The 20,076-nt window shown below is 40.2% G+C and overlaps 1 non-coding gene across 1 annotated transcript; it reads left to right on the forward strand.

Moving 5' to 3' along the window:
• The first annotated feature begins 18,820 nt into the window (after nucleotides 1-18,820).
• Nucleotides 18,821-18,927, forward strand: LOC131638023 (small nucleolar RNA R71). Its single transcript, XR_009294566.1, has one exon. It is a non-coding gene; the product is annotated as a small nucleolar RNA R71 (small nucleolar RNA).
• Nucleotides 18,928-20,076: the final 1,149 nt, after the last annotated feature.

Consider the following 20,076-nt stretch of genomic DNA (forward strand, 5'->3'; position numbering starts at 1 on the left):
AGTTCGGAAGTGGTTTCCCAAAGAAGAAAGAACAAAGTGTTGACATGGTATCCCAAGGGAGGCCAAGAGGGAACGTCAATCGTCAACAACAGATTGCTGCTATCGCGCCAGCCGTTAATATAGCACCTAATCCGGGATTTACCCCGCAGTTTCAATAACAACAGCCTCGACAACAGGCTCAACAGCTTAACAACAATCAGAATCGTGTGCAAAGAGCTCCACAGTTTGATCCGATTCTAATGACCTACACAGAATTGTACCCTGCATTGATTGAAAGAGGTCTTGTTCAAACTAAAGCACCACCACCAGTACTTGAGAAACTCCCATGGTGGTACAAAGCTGAGGTCTCATGCCCTTATCATCAAGGAGCACCTGGCCATGATCTTGAGCATTGCATAGCTTTGAAATATGAAGTTCAGAGGTTGGTTAGATCTAATCCCCTCTCTTTCAGAAATTTGAATCCAAATGTGCAAGCAAATCCACTGCCCAATCATGGAGGGCATGTTGAAAATCTAGTACGAGAAGGCCCTGGCCAATACCGAATCTATGATATCAATTTCTCAAGAGCATATTTGGTACAAATGCACGCTACTCTCTGTCAAGGGCGGAATTTTCGCCAACATCACTATGGTTCCTGTAGCATATGTTGTGTAGATCCTCATGGATGTTCGATTGTGAGAAGAGATCTTCAAGTTTTGCTAGATGATGGTACTATTCAGATCTACAGAAATAGGAATGAAGATGAAGTTAACATGATAGGACGTTATCCGCATGAGCCTTTAGTCTCAGATATCAACTCGGAAATGCCTAAAGTTAACGTCATCGTTCCTCATTTCAACATGCCTGAGCGCATAAAAGTTACTTACAACAAACCAAGGGTTCCTGTTGCTCCTTTGATCATTTGTCTACCCGGACCTGTTCCCTATGACTCTGACAAAGCAGTTCCCTACAATTACAACGCAACAATGATAATGAATGGACAAGAAGTTCCTTTACCTACTCTTTCATCTGTCGTGAACATCGCTGATGTAAGTCGAGTAACCAGAAGTGGACGCGTATATACTCCACTACCTCCAAAGCAGCCTGTTGCTTCTGCAACCAGGCAAAATCCTGTCGATACACCAGTGGGGAATCCTGTGGAAACTCCTATCAGTAATACAAGCACTAATGTTGGCCAATCCAGTAGAACCAATGTCAATCCTGACTTTGATGAAATTTTGAAGCTTATAAAAAAAGCGAATACAAGATTGTGGATCAGCTTATGCAGACTCCTTCAAAGATCTCAATACTTTCATTGCTTTTAAACTCTGAAGCCCATAGGGAAGCCTTGATGAGAGTCTTGGATCAAGCTTTTGTAGATCATGATGTGACTGTTGACCATTTTGATGGGATAATAGCTAACATAACAGCTTGCAATAATTTAAGCTTTTGTGATGAAGAACTTCCCGAGGAGGGCAGAAATCACAATCTTGCTCTGCACATTTCTATGAATTGTCAGTCAGACTCTTTGTCCAACGTGCTGGTAGATACTGGATCTTCCTTAAATGTGATGCCAAATACGACTCTTGCTCGTTTATCTTACCAAGGAATGCCTATGAAGTTCAGTGGTGTAGTAGTCAAAGCATTTGATGGATCGCGAAAATTTGTTATCGGAGAAGTCAACCTTCCCATGACAATTGGTCCACATACATTTCAAATCACTTTCCAGGTCATGGACATTCAAGCTGCTTATAGCTGTTTGTTAGGACGACCATGGATCCATGAAGCAGGGGCAGTAACTTCTACGCTCCATCAAAAGTTAAAATTTGTAACAAATGGAAAATTGGTAACAATAAGTGGAGAGCAAGCCTTGATGGTGAGCCATTTATCCAATTTCTCTTTCATAAGTGCTGATAATGTGGAAGGAACGCAGTTCCAAGGTCTCTCTTTAGAAGACGAATCTTCCAAGAAGAAAGCATCAATCTCTTCATTCAAAGAGGCAGTGAAAGTAGTAAAAGATGGAACTACCACTGGATGGGGGCAAGTTGTGATCCCTACCAACAATGAAACTAGAGCAGGACTCGGATGTTCACCGATGTTCTCAAATTTCACCAAGAAGGATGAAACCCTTCGTCCGATCAAAGAAACATTCATTAGTGGAGGATTCCTTAACCCAATTCCTCAAGAGGTTAATGTCCTTATCGAAGAATGTATCGAAGAAGGTCTAACCGATCCTGAAGAAGAATGGAAATGTTATCTCAATGACTCGGGATACATATCTCAGGAAGAACCGTATGCACCGTTCTATCCTCCTTCAGAGAAACCCAGAGGCAAGGTCAAGCCAAGTGCTAAAGAAACTCCGCCTGTTCCTGCAGAGGTCTGGGACACCTTGGGACAACCAAGTGGCAAGTTTGATTATATGGTGAGATATACTGCACCTGAAAGTTCAAAGATTTCGATTGAAGACATCCAACCAACTGGATGGGGAGATCCCTTTGAATATAACAGTCAACCAGAAGAGGCCTACAAATGCTCTCAATTTTCACAGCAACCTAAGATCGCTGAAGATTTCAACTTCAACGCACCTACCAAGGATAATGCCATTTTTGAAGATGAAGGGGAAGATGGCCCCGTAGTTGACTTGGAAAGTGTCTCTGACAATGAGTCTCTTCATCCTGAAGATTGGGAATTACATCCTGAAGATTGTGACTCATCTTATGCTCTTCAAGAAGTAGAAGAAGACCGTCTCAACTCTACAAAGAACAAGGGTGACAAACCAGGACCTTCAAATCCTGCTCGACCAGCGGTCAATGTCATCACTGAAGAAGATTCTGAGAAAATTTTTCCTGAATACATAATACACAGAGGAGTTCGTTGCTACTGGAAAGCTGTCGACGTTCCGAATGTTGTTCGCCGCTCAAAGTAATCACTTCGCTGTTATTTTGACCTCCTGCCTGGCCCAAAGCAGAGAGATGTTTTATAGGGCTTTGCTTTTAAATGTTTTGTTCCGCCCAAATAACTTTGTGTATAGGGCTTTGTTTTAAAAGTTTCCCTCTTTGTCCTGCCCAAGACAAATGAGTTTGTGTTTAGGGCTTTGTTTCAAAAATGAATCATAAATAAAGTGTCATTTTGAATTCCCTACACTATGTGTTTTAATTTTTTGCTTTTTTCTAGAAATGGTGATCCTAAAAAACCAAAAAAAAACTTTTCAAAAATCTGCATACACTGTTGCATTCATAGTTTTTTCTGAAACAAACATAAATCATATGTGCAGATTTACTATTGATAAACCCATTGAATGCAATAACCCTATGCCCTCTCCCAACTTTGAGTTTCCTGTGTTCGAAGCCGAAGAAGAGGAAGAAGAGGAGATCCCGGACGAGATCTCTCAATTACTTAAGCACGAGGAAAGAGCCATTCTGCCTCACAGAGAGCCTTTAGAAAGGATCAACTTGGGTCCTGAAGAAGACAAAAAAGAAGTGACCATTGGATCGCTGCTTCATACTGATATCAAGAGTAAGTTGACAGACCTTCTCAAAGAATATGTTGACGTGTTTGCCTGGTCCTACCAAGACATGCCTGGGTTGGATACCAATATTGTTCAGCATTACTTGCCATTGAAGCCAGAATGTCCGTCAGTTAAGCAGAAATTGCGAAGGACTCACCCTGATATGGCTAACAAGATCAAAGTGGAAGTTCAAAAACAGCTCGACGCAGGTTTTCTTGTCACCTCTAAATATCCTTAATGGTTGGCCAACATAGTGCCAGTTCCGAAGAAAGATGGTAAAGTCAGAATATGTGTTGACTATCGTGACTTGAACAAAGCCAGTCCAAAAGATGACTTTCCATTACCGCATATTGACATGCTGGTCGATAACACCGCTAAGTTCAACGTCTTTTCTTTCATGGATGGGTTCTCTGGTTATAATCAGATCAAGATGGCTCCCGAAGACATGGAGAAGACATCTTTCATCACCCCGTGGGGTACCTTTTGCTACAAAGTGATGCCGTTTGGATTAAAGAATGCAGGCGGAATTTACCAAAGGGCAACGACTACTCTCTTTCATGACATGATGCATAAAGAAATTGAAGTTTATGTGGACGACATGATAGCCAAATCCACCACAGAAGAAGAACATATTGAATACCTTTTGAAGTTGTTTCAACGACTAAGGAAATATCAGCTTCGCTTGAATCCTAACAAATGTACTTTTGGGGTTAGATCTGGAAAACTCTTGGGTTTCATTGTCAGCCAAAGAGGTATCGAAGTAGATCCCGACAAAGTCAGAGCTATTCAAGAGATGCCTACACCAAAAACTAAAAAGCAAGTAAGAGGATTTCTCGGACGATTGAACTATATCTCCAGATTTATCTCTCAAATGACTACTACTTGTGGGCCGATTTTCAAGCTTCTCCGTAAAGATCAAGGGGTTGTATGGACTGAAGATTGCTAGAAAGCGTTCGACAGTATCAAGGAATACCTGTTAGAACCACCGATATTGATTCCTCTAGTTGAAGGAAGACCACTAATCATGTACCTTACTGTGTTGGAAGAATCCATGGGTTGTATGCTTGGACAGCAAGATGAAACCGGTAAGAAGGAGCATGCCATCTATTACCTGAGTAAGAAATTCACAGATTGTGAGTCTCGTTACTCCATGCTCGAAAAAACATGTTGCGCTTTGGCATGGGCTTCAAAACGTCTCCGCCAATACATGATCAAAAATACCACTTGGTTAATCTCCAAAATGGATCCAATCAAGTACGTCTTTGAAAAGCCTGCCTTAACAGGAAGGATTGCCCAATGGCAAATGCTGTTATCCGAATATGACATCGAGTACCGTGCTCAAAAAGCGGTCAAAGGAAGCATTCTCGCCGATCATTTGGCGCATCAGCCAATTAATGAATATCAATCTCTCAAGTTTGACTTTCTTGACGAAGATGTCATGCACTTGAAGATGAAAGATTGTAACGAACCGTTACTTGAAGAAGGTCCTGATCCTGGATCAAGATGGGGCCTAATTTTTGATGGAGCAGTTAACGCTTTTGGCAATGGAATTGGGGCAATCATCATCACTCCCAAGGGTACTCATATCCCATTTTCCGCCAGATTACTATTTGATTGCACCAACAATGTCGCAGAATATGAAGCTTGTATCATGGGTCTCGAAGAAGCCATTGACTTAAGGATCAAGATCCTCGACATATATGGAGATTCAGCTCTCGTGATCAACCAAATCAAAAACAAGTGGGAAACTCACCACCCTGGCTTGATTCCTTACAGAGATTATGCAAGACGTCTGTTGACTTTCTTCAACAAGGTTGAATTGCATCATATACCTCGAGATCAGAATCGAATGGCAGACGCCTTGGCTACTCTATCTTCCATGTTCAAAGTCAGTCATTAGAATGATATGCCTAAAGTCAGAATTATGCGCCTTGAAAGGCCCGCCTATGTGTTTGCAACTGAAGCAGTCATCGATGATAAACCGTGGTTCCACGACATCAAACGCTTCCTTTAAACTCAAGAATACCCGCTTGGGGCATCAAACAAAGATAAGAAAACTCTAAGGAGGCTTTCTGGCAGTTTCTTCTTGAACGAAGATGTGCTATACAAAAGAAACTTCGACATGGTTTTGCTCAGATGCGTGGATAGACACGAAGCAGACATGTTAATGCATGAAGTGCATGAAGGGTCCTTTGGAACCCATTCAAATGGGCATGCAATGTCCAAGAAGATATTAAGAGCAGGATACTATTGGTTGACAATGGAATCTGACTGTTATAAACACGTGAAGAGATGTCACAAGTGCCAGATCTACGCAGATAAGATCCATGTGCCACCGACGCTACTCAACGTTCTCTCATCTCCATGGCCTTTCTCCATGTGGGGTATCGACATGATCGGAATAATCGAACCGAAAGCTTCAAACGGTCATCGTTTCATCTTGGTGGCAATTGATTACTTCACCAAATGGGTCGAAGCAGCATCTTATGCCAATGTTACAAGACAAGTGGTTGTGAGGTTTATCAAGCATAACATCATTTGCCGATATGGTGTTCCCAGCAAGATCATTACTGACAATGGTTCAAACTTGAACAACAAGATGATGAAAGAATTGTGTGAGGAATTCAAGATTGAGCATCATAACTCTTCTCCTTACAGACCAAAAATGAACGGTGCTGTTGAAGCTGCTAACAAGAACATTAAGAAGATTGTCTAGAAAATGGTCGTCACATACAAAGACTGGCATGAAATGCTGCCATTTGCTTTACATGGGTACCGTACATCAGTGCGTACTTCAACAGGGGAAAGCCCCTTTTCTCTAGTATACGGCATGGAAGCTGTGCTCCCCGTAGAAGTTGAAATCTCATCAATAAGAGTCCTCATGGAGACTAAGTTATCAGAGGCTGAATGGTGTCAAAGCAGATACGATCAGTTGAATTTAATCGAAGAAAAACGTATGACTGCTCTATGCCATGGACAGTTATACCAAGCAAGGATGAAACAAGCCTTCAACAAAAAGGTTTGACCTCGTGAATTTCGAGAAGGCAACCTCGTGCTTAAAAAGATCTTGTCTTTTCAACCAGATTCTAGGGGCAAATGGTCTCCTAATTACGAAGGCCCGTATGTTGTCAAAAGAACATTTTCTGGCGGCGCCATGACTCTTGCAACCATGGATGGTGATGAACTCCCACATCCTATGAATGTTGATGCAGTCAAGAAATACTTTGTCTAAAAAAGACAAAAGAACAGCTCGGTAAGTCGAAAACCCGCAAAGGGCGACTTAGGCAAAAATGAGCGTCTCGGTGGACTGAAAACCCGAAAGGGCGGTCCAGGAAAAAATTAGAGACAATAAACAGAAAAATTCATCCTGGTAGATTGAAAACCTGAAAGGGCAATCTAGGCAAAAATTAGGGATTTATGACAAAGTAACTGCATCAGTCCGTACTTCGTCACCTGAAGAGTCTTTTCCATCAAAGGATCTTCAATCAAATCATCGCCAATCTGAAGCGACAAGCACAGTTGGAACTCAAAGTTGTTAGGGAGAATAGTGGTTATTGCTTTCAATGTAGCCTTTTCCGCATAATTACCATTTCCAACTTTTGTAAATACTCCATGGAATCACGCCTTTAGCTGATTACCATCCTATTAAATGAATTTGAGCCTTGTGCCCATTTGTTTGCAATTCTTGATTTCTTTTAGCTCTCAAAATGACGCTTTAATTGTTGATCGCGACTTTATGTGTCTATAAATCTGATGACTGCAAGTGCACAGTCGTGTCGTGTAGTTTTAAAAGATATCGAATCCACAGGGACTATGAATCTATCTACCATTATCTAAGGTTACTATGTAAAGCTAAGGCTACTAATATTTTGATTGTTCCCAAGGGAAAGTGATTGTGAATATTAAGAAATATAATAATAGACGGATGTCATTATGTATTTCGTTTAACTTAAGGTGATCCGAAGGTCCATTGGCTAATGCATAATTCGATTAAAAATCTTTATTAATTCAATTGATTAAAAATCCTCCTCTCAAACTTTCGCTCTGTTGATTTAGATTACTATCCTAACTCGTAATGTACGCTTTCGCCATCCCATTAGATTTTAGAAAAGCTTTTTGGAAACAACGTAATTAATAAAATGCTCGTTTTATGAAGTCGTTATCTATTTAAATCCCCTAATCTCAAACTTTCGCTCTGTTGACTCGGAACATGCTAATATCCCTAATGTACGCTTTCGCCATCCCGCTCGGGTGTAAAAACATTTTTTGAAAATAAATAAGTTCTAATTAGTTTTAATACGCTTTCACCATCCTTAAAACTAATGTCCTATGTCTACTATCCAGTTAAAGATCTCAAACTTTCGCTCTATTGATTTTAACCTTTGACCGTCTTAACCCCTCAAACTTTCACTCTATTGGTTTTAAGACTTACTAATTAAATTAGACATACAAACCAAAAACAAGTGATATTTAGTAAAATATAATTAAGCCAATTTATTTCGGATCCCACAGTTAACTTACTTTACATACCGATATCTTAGTTAATTAGCCAGACATATTAATACAGTTAAGCATGCATAAATTAATTTGGCTTATAATAAAAGGCATGTTAAATGGCATATAATATCTCATGCAATAATAATATAAATAAAGGCGGTAAATAATAAACCTGAATAAAATAAATTGCAATTGAATCTTGAAGTATCGAACTTCCACCACAGGTTGGCTGGATCGTTCTTTGGAATTAAACGGACAGAAATTAAAAACAAGATTAAAACGATAAATCTAACGTAAGGCTAGATTTATAAAAGGTTCACAACAATTTCCGGTGTAGAAATTGTTATGAGAAAATAAGATTGTTTAAATGCAAGCAGGAAGAAAAATAGCAATCGCGGAACAATTTCGGTAGCACTTCGTTAGCAGGAAATCGGACCGTTTGAAGTGAAGTGGCTGCCTCTATTTATAGGCAAGCCTTTGCAGTTGGAATGCGGGAAATGAGGAACTTCTCAGACTGGGGCTTGGAGACGCACGTCTCCACTTCTTTAGGGAGACTCAGCACACGACTTGAGACGTGCGTCTCAAGTGGAGAAAATATAGGGAGAGCTGGAGACGGGCGTCTCCTGTTGGTGACGTGGCAGAAGAACGTTAGAGACGTGCGTCTCCACTTGCTGGGATGATTTGGGCCACGCACAATTGATCCTTTGTGGGCTGGGTCATTGCTTTGCACATTTGGGTCTCCTTTTGCACCTCCTTTTCACTTCAGCAACCATTTTTCATCTTTTAGGCACAAATAGTAGTCATTTTAGCTCCATTTCTTCTCTTTTTCACAAATAGTCTCAATAAGATGGTAAAACCTGAAACAAAGCAAATACTCGCATAATATCATAATAAAACAATATAAATAAACGGAAAATGCTATAAATATTTATGGATTTCAAGCTAAATATACGATATAAAATCGTGTTATCAAATTCCCCCAGACTTGAACCTTTGCTTGTCCTCAAGCAAAAATAATAAGATAAAGATAGGAGGACAGCGAAATGAAATACGCTTCCACCACGTCGTTCGGTCATACTCAGCTACATAGTGTTCTTGTTTTGAAAATAATGTTGCAGATCCTAGCAATAAACTTATAGTAGCGACACTAGACAACTCCCAGCGTGCATACCAATCCGAATCATGCCATTATAGCTTGACCTTGACTCGTCATCATGTTTTACCCTTTTCATTCGCGCGCAATCACATTAAGCCCATTATCTTGACACGCACATAGCAGAGTAGCCGGTTAGTGACTATGATCCTTCTTATGGAGTTCTGGCACACTTATGTGGTATACTCCTTTGCGCTCATTTGTAGATTGTGGGGAATCAGACAATAGTCCTTCCTACCAAGTTCAGTACCAGATAACTTCTGAACCAATCAACAATGAGTTTTTAAATCCTTTGTATTTGAGATTTGTGACCGTTAGGTTAAATGATCTTGCGAGGATCACCTTACTTAGTAGGCACATTTCTTATTAGCGGTTAGGCACATAATTATTATTATAAGGATCATACACTTATATTCATCGACTCTCTGCGTAGTTGGTATCTAAGACGGTGCCGACTGCTAGAATAAACTACTAAGGGTTACTTCAAAAATTAAAGTCGATGGTTTTGGTATAAAGGGTATTCAAATCGGTTACGCATACTTGGGGGTTTTAGAGTGTTGGGACAATAAGGGTAATGTCTTGAATCTTTATTGTGATTTCTATGTGTTAAGTATTTGAGTAGCTTCGTATTTCTCGAACGTGCGGGGTTATGCGTTTATCGTTTTGGAGTAAAATTTTTGTTATGGCTCAAGAAAATGGAAGAAATTGTATTAGCCACGGAATTATACATATAAGACTTGAAATTCCAGAAATATGCTTTATTGAATTAGAAAAGAAACATTACAAGGAAAGGAAATAAACTAAAAGGAAATAATAATAAAACGAGTAATACGACTCCCCCAGACTTAAATGATGCAGTATCCTCAATGCATGTGAACTACTCCTCAGTGTTGCGGTTGCGGGAACTGCTTGCGCCTCTTGTACGAACACGGCGATGTCTATCAGTAGGAGATCCATTTACACGAATGTTAAGATCATGCAATTGTGTAGCAATTTCAGTGTATTGACCTTCGTTCCTAATAGCGTAGTCACGGTGCTCTTGTTGCATCTCTCGAATGAGCCTTAGTGTTTCGTTTTGATTTGTCTGCATAGCTTGAAAGAGTTGGTCTTGGCGTTGAATAGCAGCATACATGGCATCAAGAGTGATAGGCGGAGGGTTGTTTGGAGGAGGTTGGTTGACATCAGCTTGTGCTTGGTTGAATTCTTCTTCCATTGCATCCTCAGGCTCATTATGATGTTCAGGTTGGTTATCTTGAGGATTATCATTGATAAGCCTCCAACGCTGAACATAACGGATGTTGATTTGCTATGGGCATGGCAGGATGACATAAGGAATTAGAACTTTGTTGACGACCAAAGTGTAGTGGCCATCATGGCGGGGTGAAACCAAGTGAGAGTCACGGCAGTAAGTGAGATCGAGGGATTGATCAGGCATCATAAGATGAGAGAGGGAGATGAGGTCATCACCGAGACCTAAGGCACAGGCCAAGGAGGTAATAATTCCGCCAAACAGGAAGGGGGTTGTAGCGGGGGCGTTGATGCAGCCTTGGATGTGTTGGAGCATAAAAGGTGTGGCATTGAAACGGATATTATTGAGCGCACAGTATAAGAAAAATAATTCATTTTGGTTTACCTTGTGGTTGTTGGATCTTGCAAAAATAGTATGCCCCAAAACACGTTGAAAATAACGTATAGCGGGGTTTTGAATATGAGAAGCATGTAGAGACCTCCAACCGGTAGGAATTTCGCCAGTGAGATTAAACCAAAATTCGAAAGCGAGTTCCTCCCAAGATCGACCATTGAGTTCTTGAAAGATTGTGCGGTGAGCATTTGGAGTATTGTTAAAATGCAAATATGTAGCGACCGCTTCTTGGTCCAGAGTAAATTCACGGTTAAACATCCGAAATTGGATGCTACCGGTTAAAAGTGGTTGATCAGAAGGAGTGTCGTAATTAAAAGAGCTTAAGAACTCTAAGACGAGCGGCTCATAAGTTGGTACGAGTTCGGTACAGAGATGATGTAGGCTAGATTTTGTGAGCAAACGGGTGACACCATCTATGAGACCCAGAGTTTCTAGACATTCGATGTTCACGAATTTCGTGGGAACAACCGAACGTTCATAGAATGCGAGGTATTTGGTTCTTTGAGCATCGTTGTCTTCCTCTTGAAAGATAATATGTGAAAGGTCGGGAGGTGGCCTCTCAGGACGCACACTACGGATGATTGAACGTGGAGGCATGATGTGTTTTGAAGAAGATAGTGTGGAGAGTAGAAGAATAGAAAATGGTTTGGAGGTTGTGAAGAAAAAGAGTGGTGGTGGTGTGGTTTTATAGTGAGGTTTGAAAATGGTGGAGTTAATATAGAATTAAAATGGAGTTATGGTGGTGTTTGAAGTTTGAATGGAATGGAGAAATGGGAAATGATGTAGAGTTAAAGAGGTGAATGATGGAGGATGAATGAGGTTTATGGTGTTTAAATGAAAGAAATAATGGGGAGAATGAAGAATATTGAATGATGAATTTTGAAATTCAAAATTCAAAATTCAAAGAGGAAGTAAAGATGCTTCTGCGTGGTCAAATGCAATGCAGACTGCTGCCCTTGGGAGACGCGCGTCTCAGGCAGTCAGTCTGCTGGGGGGCAGAGTATGGAGACGTGCGTCTCCTGTCCTTTGCATGTTTCGTTCTGGTCCCACAGAGGTGGAGACGTGCGTCTCCTAGCTTAGGGAGGTGGTCTCCATGCATGCATTGGTCTAGACAGGTTCTGACAGATACCACTAAGTATAGAATAATAGTTTAGAACAGTGTCATTGTTAAATATTATTAACAGCAAAAAAAATAATGGTAATCAAGAATATATAGCAGTTAATAGTAATGCAGTATAACACAGTAGCAGTAATGAATAAAATAATGCATTTGGAATTAAAACTGGTACTGAGTGTTGATAGAAACAGAATGTAAAAGTGCAGAAAATGAAATCCTAAACTAGAAATTGAAATTGCTAAAACTATAAATAAAATCTAATAATCTAAGCGTTAACATCTAGCCACGTCTATTGTTGTGCACATTAGAATAAATGTGTTTGAAAACTTCGTCGAATTGAGCATTGACGGTGTCGATGAAATCGAAGAAGTGCATTTGCAGAGTGTGTAACTCGTTGCGCACATGTTGTACTTCGTGTTGTAGTGCATTGATGGCTTGCCCATGTGTGTTCTGATTAGGAGCAAGCTCGATCCTTGGAGGAGCGTTTCTTTGGTTAAATGATTCGGTGGATGCAGCAGGCTGTTGTGGTTCAAGTTCGACATCAGTCATATCTTCAGTATATTCTTCAGTAGGAGTCTCGGGCTCAAACTCAGGAATGGGTTCATCTTCAAGAAGAGGTTCATATTCAGGAATATGATCATCCTCAGGCATAGGTTCATATTCAGGTTCAAGGTAATCTATGGGTATATTTCCATGTTCATAGTATCCAGGAGGAGTGTCAGGCTCAGATTTTGATGCTTGCATTTCTTCATCAAAATGTTCATAAGCTTGTGGGGTTTCAGGTTAGGATTCTGTCTCAGGAATCTGACCATAGTAAAGCCAGTTAGCAGGGTTATGTACACTCGTCCTTGGACTTGGTAAGGTGAACTGATCCAGTACTTTATTATCAATGAGTAAATCAAACTGATCAGGTCCAAGGTTACCAATGATACCTCGATTAGAACAGAAGCGAATGTCCATAGAATTGTGGGAACCAAAAGGTGTCAATCTAAGTAGAGGTGTTCTCAGACCTATGGCATTTGCAATCATAGTGACAAATCCGCCGATCAGAATAGGTGAAACTTCGTCTTGCGTGATGCGCTCGAAGTTTGTTAGCATGAATGCGATGGCGTTGACCGGACGATTCTGAGAGGTGCAGAACATGATGAATAACTCTTCTCTAGAAACTTCAGTAATATTATCGGGTTTACCGAAGATGTAGTGAGCGATGATCTTGTGCAAGTATCTGAAAGCAGGGTTATGGATGTTCTCGGATTGAAACTCGTTCTCTTCAGGGTTATCGTTTCCAGTGATCTTGCCCTAAAATCTCTCCAACTCCCAGTATGCAAGACTTTCTTCAGGTACTGTGGTGTATGCATCTGATCCATGGGGTAGTTCTAACATTTCAGCAAAATCTCGGATGCAAAACTGATATTCTAAACCAAAGAGTCGAAAGAGGATAACTCCTTTCCTCAGCCCTTGTCCACAGTTAGGAAGATAGGTCAAAGAGCTCAAGAATTCCAGAGTGAGCTTTCGGTAAGTACTAATCTTGCGGAACAGGTGAGAACCGGTCCAACCGATTTGGTTCAGCAAGTGCATGACGCTTTCTTCGATACCGAGTCTTTCCATAGTCGGGTGGTGAGGATAGCGAGTCAAATCCATTTGCCTCTCAGCCAGCTTAGCATATCTCGCTTCTTGCCCTCTACCACGGAACACAACTTACATATTGTCAACTTCTTGCATCTTGATGAGTTAGTAGTCTAAGAAAACCTATAAGTTGAAAATATTAAGATTAAGTTAGAACTAGGCTAGTGTTATTTAAAAAGGAAAAATAAAGAGAAGGATAAAATAAATAGTGTAACAAGTTATAATAATAATTATAATTATAAAAAGGAAAGATTTTCACGATTTAAAAATAGCGGTTATAATTATAGTAATTATTATAAAATGTAGGAAAAATATAAAAATATAGAGAAATTAAAATAATTCAAAAATAGAATAGAATATAAAAATAAAAATGAAATTAAAAATAAAAAGAATTGTGGGTTGTCTCCCACCAAGCGCTTTGTTTTATGTCGTAAGCTCGACGATTTGAAAATAGAGAATCATTTTTCTGAAGGAGCGGGCAGCTCGTCAAGTTTAAGAATTTGAATGTTTTCATCGTGTTCGAGATGGTGGTAATACTTAAGACGTTGCCCATTTACGACAAAAGGTTTGACGGTTTCACCTTTGATTTCTATCGCTCCACTCGGAAATATGTTTGTGATTTCGAAAGGACCAGACCACCTAGATCGTAACTTTCCAGGAAATAATTTTAATCTAGAATTAAATAGAAGTACTTTATCGCCTATGCTAAAATTTTTCCTAGATATACGCTTGGCATGCCATTTTTTTATTCTCTCTTTATAGATTTTGGCGTTTTCGTAAGCGCCTTGTCTAAGTTCGTCTAATTCGTTTATGTCAAGAAGTCGTTTCTCACCAGCGGCAGTGTAGTTTAAATTTAAATTTTTAATGGCCCAATAGGCTTTATGTTCTAACTCTACCGGAAGGTGGCATGATTTTCCATAAACGAGTTTGAATGGGGTGGTTCCAATTGGAGTTTTGAAAGCTGTTCTATAAGCCCATAAAGCTTCATTTAACTTGGATGACCAATCCTTTCTAGATATAGAAATAGTTTTCTCCAATATTTGTTTTATTTCGCGGTTAGATACTTCTACTTGTCCACTTGTTTGTGGATGGTATGGTGTAGCTATTCGATGATTTACTCCATATTTTCGAAGGAGTTTTTCAAGGATTCTTGAAATGAAATGAGACCCACCATCGCTAATTACCAGTCTTGGCACACCGAACCTAGGAAAGATGACGTTTTTGAAGAGTTTGATAACTACTCGTGTATCGTTTGTAGGAGAAGCGATAGCTTCTATCCATTTCGAAACGTAATCGACAGCTACGAGTATATATTGATTTCCGAATGATGATGGAAACGGACCCATAAAGTCTATTCCCCAGACGTCAAATATTTCTACTTCTAGAATGCCCTTTTGAGGCATTTCGTCACGTCTCGAAATATTTTCGGTTCGTTGGCATCTATCACAGTTTAATACAGCAAAATAAACGTCTTTCCACAGGTTACGCCAGAAGAGTCCAGATTGAAGGATTTTGGCGCAGGTTCTAGATGTGCTATGGTGTCCTCCACACGGTGCAGAATGACAGTGTGTTATTATGCTTCCTATTTCTTCCTCGGGTACACAACGTCTAAAGATTCCATCGGGGCCTCTTTTGAAAAGGAGCGGGTCGTCCCAATAGTAATGTTTTAGGTCATGGAAAAATTTGTTCTTCTGTTGGTAACTTAGATCAGGAGGAAGTACACCAGCAGCTAGGTAATTTACGAAATCTGCATACCAAGGTGTGTCAGAGCGGACTAAAGCTACTTCTGCGAAGTTATTGGTTTCAGTAATTGGATGGTATGGTTCTAATTCGTTAGCTTCTAACTGAGCGATGAGTCTTTCATAAGGGAAATCATCGTCAATTGGTACTTGTCCGGGTTTCAAATTTTCCAGTCGAGAGAGGTGATCTGCTACGACATTTTCAGTCCCCTTTTTATCTTTAATTTCCAAGTCGAACTCTTGTAATAACAGGATCCATCTTAACAGTCTCGGTTTGGCGTCCTTCTTGGTTAAGAGGTACCTAATAGCGGCGTGGTCAGTGTATATGATTATTTTGGCTCCTACCAGGTAAGAACGGAACTTATCTAACGCGAATACGACAGCTAATAATTCTTTTTCCGTTGTGGCGTAATTCATTTGAGCTTCATCTAGGGTTCTACTCGCATAGTATATGACATGTAGTTTCTTATCTTTTCTTTGCCCTAGAACAGCTCCTACAGCATAATCGCTTGCGTCGCACATTATTTCGAAAGGCTCATTCTAGTCGGGAGGTTGCATAATCGGCGCAGAGATTAATGCTTGTTTAAGCGTACGGAATGCTTCAGTGCATTTATCGTTAAAAATGAATTCAACGTCTTTCATCAGTAATTCGGTTAAGGGTTTGTTTATTTTAGAGAAATCCTTAATGAAACGTCGGTAAAAACCAGCGTGTCCTAGAAAACTCCTTATTTCTCTAACTGTTTTGGGAGGTTGAAGGTTTTCGATAATTTCGATTTTAGCTTTATCCACTTCGATCCCTCTATCAGATACGATGTGTCCAAGCACGATTCCTTGTCGAACCATGAAATGGCATTTTTCCCAATTAAGGACTAGGTTAACGCTTACGCATCGTTTAAGTACCATTTCAAGGTTTTCTAAACATGTTTCAAAACTTCTTCCACAGAAAGAGAAGTCATCCATAAAGACCTCCATTATTCCATCCAAGAAGTCGGCAAATATTGCCATCATGCATCTCTGGAAGGTCGCGGGTGCATTGCAAAGTCCAAAAGGCATTCGTCTATAAGCGAATGTACCATAAGGAAAGGTAAACGTGGTCTTTTCTTGGTCGTCAGGATGGATAGGAATTTGGAAAAATCCGGAGTATCCATCTAGATAACAGAAATGTGAGTGTTTAGCTAGGCGTTCGAGCATTTGATCTATGAATGGCAAAGGGAAATGGTCTTTTCGGGTGGCTTTGTTTAGCTTCCTATAGTCAATGCACATTCTCCATCCAGTTTGGGTACGTTGTGCTACAGATTCGCCTTTTGCGTTAGTGATTACAGTAACTCCTCCTTTCTTTGGTACGACATGAACAGGACTAACCCATTTACTATCGGATATTGGATATATGATTTCGGCTTCTAGCAGTTTTTGGATTTCCTTTTTAACCACATCGCTCATGATAGGATTTATTCGTCTCTGATGTTCCCTAGAGGTTTTACAATCTTCTTCTAGCATAATGCGGTGCATACAGATGGAAGGACTTATTCCTTTCAGATCTGATATGTTATATCCTAAAGCGGTTAGGTATTTTCTTAGGACAGTAAGTAGTTTTTCAGTCTCGGTTTGTCCTAAATTGGCGTTAACTATAACTGGTCGGTTATGTTCTTTGTCTAGGAATTCGTACCTAAGGTCGGTAGGTAGTGTTTTAAGTTCTATAGCAGGTTTCTTAGGCCCAGGTATAGGATCAGGAGTCAATGCTAAACATTCACTCAGGTGGTTATCTTGATATTCCCCACGCCAGTTGCCATCTTCAAATATTGGCGGTATAGGAATTCTTAAGATCTCGGTTTCCTTATGTGGTTCTGATTTTATTTCATTTACACACTCATCGATTATGTCGGCAGAGCAGCATGTGTCAATTATAGAAGGTGCTTTTAGGAATTGGGAAAGAATAAATTCTATTTTCTCTTCTCCTACTTCGAAGGTAAGCTTTCCTTGCTTGACGTCTATAATTGCACCAGCGGTTGCTAAGAATGGTCTTCCTAATATGATCGGGATGTTAGAATCTTCTTGGATATCCATTATGATGAAGTCAGTTGGGATGTAGAATTGGCCTACACGAACAGGGATATTTTCTAACATTCCTACAGGGTATTTAACTGAACGGTCGGCTAGTTGAAGAGACATTCTCGTTGCCTTAAGCTCACCCAGATTTAGCTTCTTACAGGTTGAAAGAGGCATCAAGCTAACACTGGCTCCTAAGTCGCACAAGGCTTTCTCTGTAATAGTCTGTCCTATTACGCAGGGTATAGAAAAGCTACCAGGATCTTTCAGTTTGGGAGGCATGTTATTTTGGATGATAGCGCTACATTCAGCGGTAAGTGTTACAGTTTCGTTATCCTCGAGTTTCTTTTTGTTCGATAGAATTTCTTTCAAGAATTTAGCGTACGAAGGCATTTCGGTTATGGCTTCTGTGAACGGTATGGTTATGTTTAATTGTTTCAGAAGTTCTACAAATGTTTTAAATTGCGCTTCGGTTTTTGATTTGGCTAATCTCTGAGGGTAAGGAATTGGTGGCTTATAAGGTGGTGGTGGAACGTAAGGTTTTTCCTTTTCAGGTTCCACTTCGTTGTTGTTCTCATTGGTCTTAGCAGTTTGATCATCAGTTGATGTCTTTTTGGTTTCCTTTGGCTCTTGTTGTGACATGGGTGCGTTTTGAGTTCTAGGATCGATAGGTCCATCGTAGTTCGTTCCACTTCGTAGTGTTATCGCGTTCGCATGTCCTTTAGGATTAGGTTGTGGTTGAGCAGGAAACGTGCCAGCAGGGGCAGCAGTAGGTGCTTGTTGTTGGGCTACTTGTGAAATTTGAGTTTCTAACATTTTGTTATGTGTAGCTAAAGCATCTACTTTTTTCGATAATTGTTTTAGTTGCTCGCTATTGTGGATGTTTTGATTTAGGATGTCCTTATTGGTTTGTTGTTGGGAAGCTATAAAGTTTTCCATCATGATTTCTAGATTCGACTTCCTAGGGGCGTTTTGAGCAGCTACAGGCGCTTTTTGATAGCCAGGTGGGACAGCAGGTGCTTGTCCAGGCGCGTACAATGCGTTGTTGTTCTTATACGAAAAGTTCGGATGGTTTTTCTATCCAGGGTTGTACGTGTTAGAATAAGGGTTTCCTTGAGCATAATTTACTTGATCAGATGGGATTCCAGTCAAGAGTTGACATTCGGCAACTGCGTGTCCAATTAATCTACAAATCTCGCAGTTAGGTGCTACGGCAGCAGCGGTGGCTAAAGGAGTGATGGTTAGGTTTTCGATCTTTTGAGTTAAAGCGTCTACTTTAGCGTTAACGCGGTCTATACCACTTATTTCGTACATTCCTCCTTTGGTTTGGGTCTTCTCTAGAGCGGCTCGCTCTCCAACCCATTGGTAATGGTTTTGTGCCATGTTCTCTATGAGGTTGTATGCTTCATCATGGGGTTTGTCCATTAGTGCTCCGCCAGCAGCGGCATCTATAGTCATTTTAGTGTTATAAAGGAGACCACCATAGAAAGTATGGATGATCAGCCATGGTTCGAGTCCATGATGAGGGCATAGTCTAAGCATATCCTTGTATCGTTCCCTAGCTTCGAAGAGTGATTCGTTATCTTTCTGGGTAAATCCGTTGATTTGACCTCTTAACATAGCCGTTTTGCTAGGCGGAAAGTATGATGCTAAGAATACTCTTTTCAGTTCGTCCCATGTAGTTATGGAATTAGAAGGTAGGGATTGAAGCCACGCTCTAGCTCTATCTCTCAAGGAGAAGGGAAAGAGACGTAATCGAATAGCTTCAGAACTAACGTTGTTAGCTTTGACAGTGTCGGCATATTGCACGAACACAGATAAATGGAGGTTGGGGTCGTCTGCAAGGCTTCCAGAGAATTGATTCTGTTGAACAACTTGTACCAACGAAGGTTTCAGTTCGAAATTGTTCGCCTCAATCGCAGGTGGTGTGATACTTGAGTGCGGTTCAGCGCGTGAAGGAGCGGAATAGCCTCTAAGAGGACGAATAGCAGCCATCTCTAACTTCGGGGTAATTTGATTGATTTGATCAGTAAAGGTCAATTCCTGATTAATCGGAATTGGTGCTACATCGGGAAGATTGCGAGCTCAACGTTTGACGTTAATGAAACATTCGATCTCGTTAATTCGTTGTTTTAGATCTCCTCCTTGTGAACGAGTATTTGGCATACAATCGTCCAGAAAGAAAGGAAGGAATTGCCCTAGTCTCTACGATGTAACAGTGAGTTACGATATCGACTTAAATAGTCCCCGGCAACGGCGCCAAAAACTTGATCGCGACTTTACGTGTCTATAAATCTGATGACTGCAAGTGCACAGTCGTGTCGTGTAGTTTTAAAAGATATCGAATCCACAGGGACTATGAATCGATCTACCGTTATCTAAGGTTACTATGTAAATCTAAGGCTACTAATATTTTGATTGTTCCCAGGGGAAAGTGATTGTGAATATTAAGAAATATAATAATAGACGGATATCAGTATGTATTTCGTTTAACTTAAGGTGATCCGAAGGTCCATTGGCTAATGCATAATTCGATTAAAAATCTTTATTAATTCAATTGATTAAAAATCCTCCTCTCAAACCTTCGCTCTGTTGATTTAGATTACTATCCTAACTCGTAATGTACGCTTTCGCCATCCCATTAGATTTTAGAAAAGCTTTTTGGAAACAACTTAATTAATAAAATGCTCGTTTTATGAAGTCGTTATCTATTTAAATCCCCTAATCTCAAACTTTCGCTCTATTGACTCGGAACATGCTAATATCCCT

The sequence above is a fragment of the Vicia villosa genome, unplaced genomic scaffold (assembly GCF_029867415.1).
Source record: "Vicia villosa cultivar HV-30 ecotype Madison, WI unplaced genomic scaffold, Vvil1.0 ctg.002147F_1_1, whole genome shotgun sequence".
Classification (NCBI taxonomy): domain Eukaryota; kingdom Viridiplantae; phylum Streptophyta; class Magnoliopsida; order Fabales; family Fabaceae; genus Vicia; species Vicia villosa.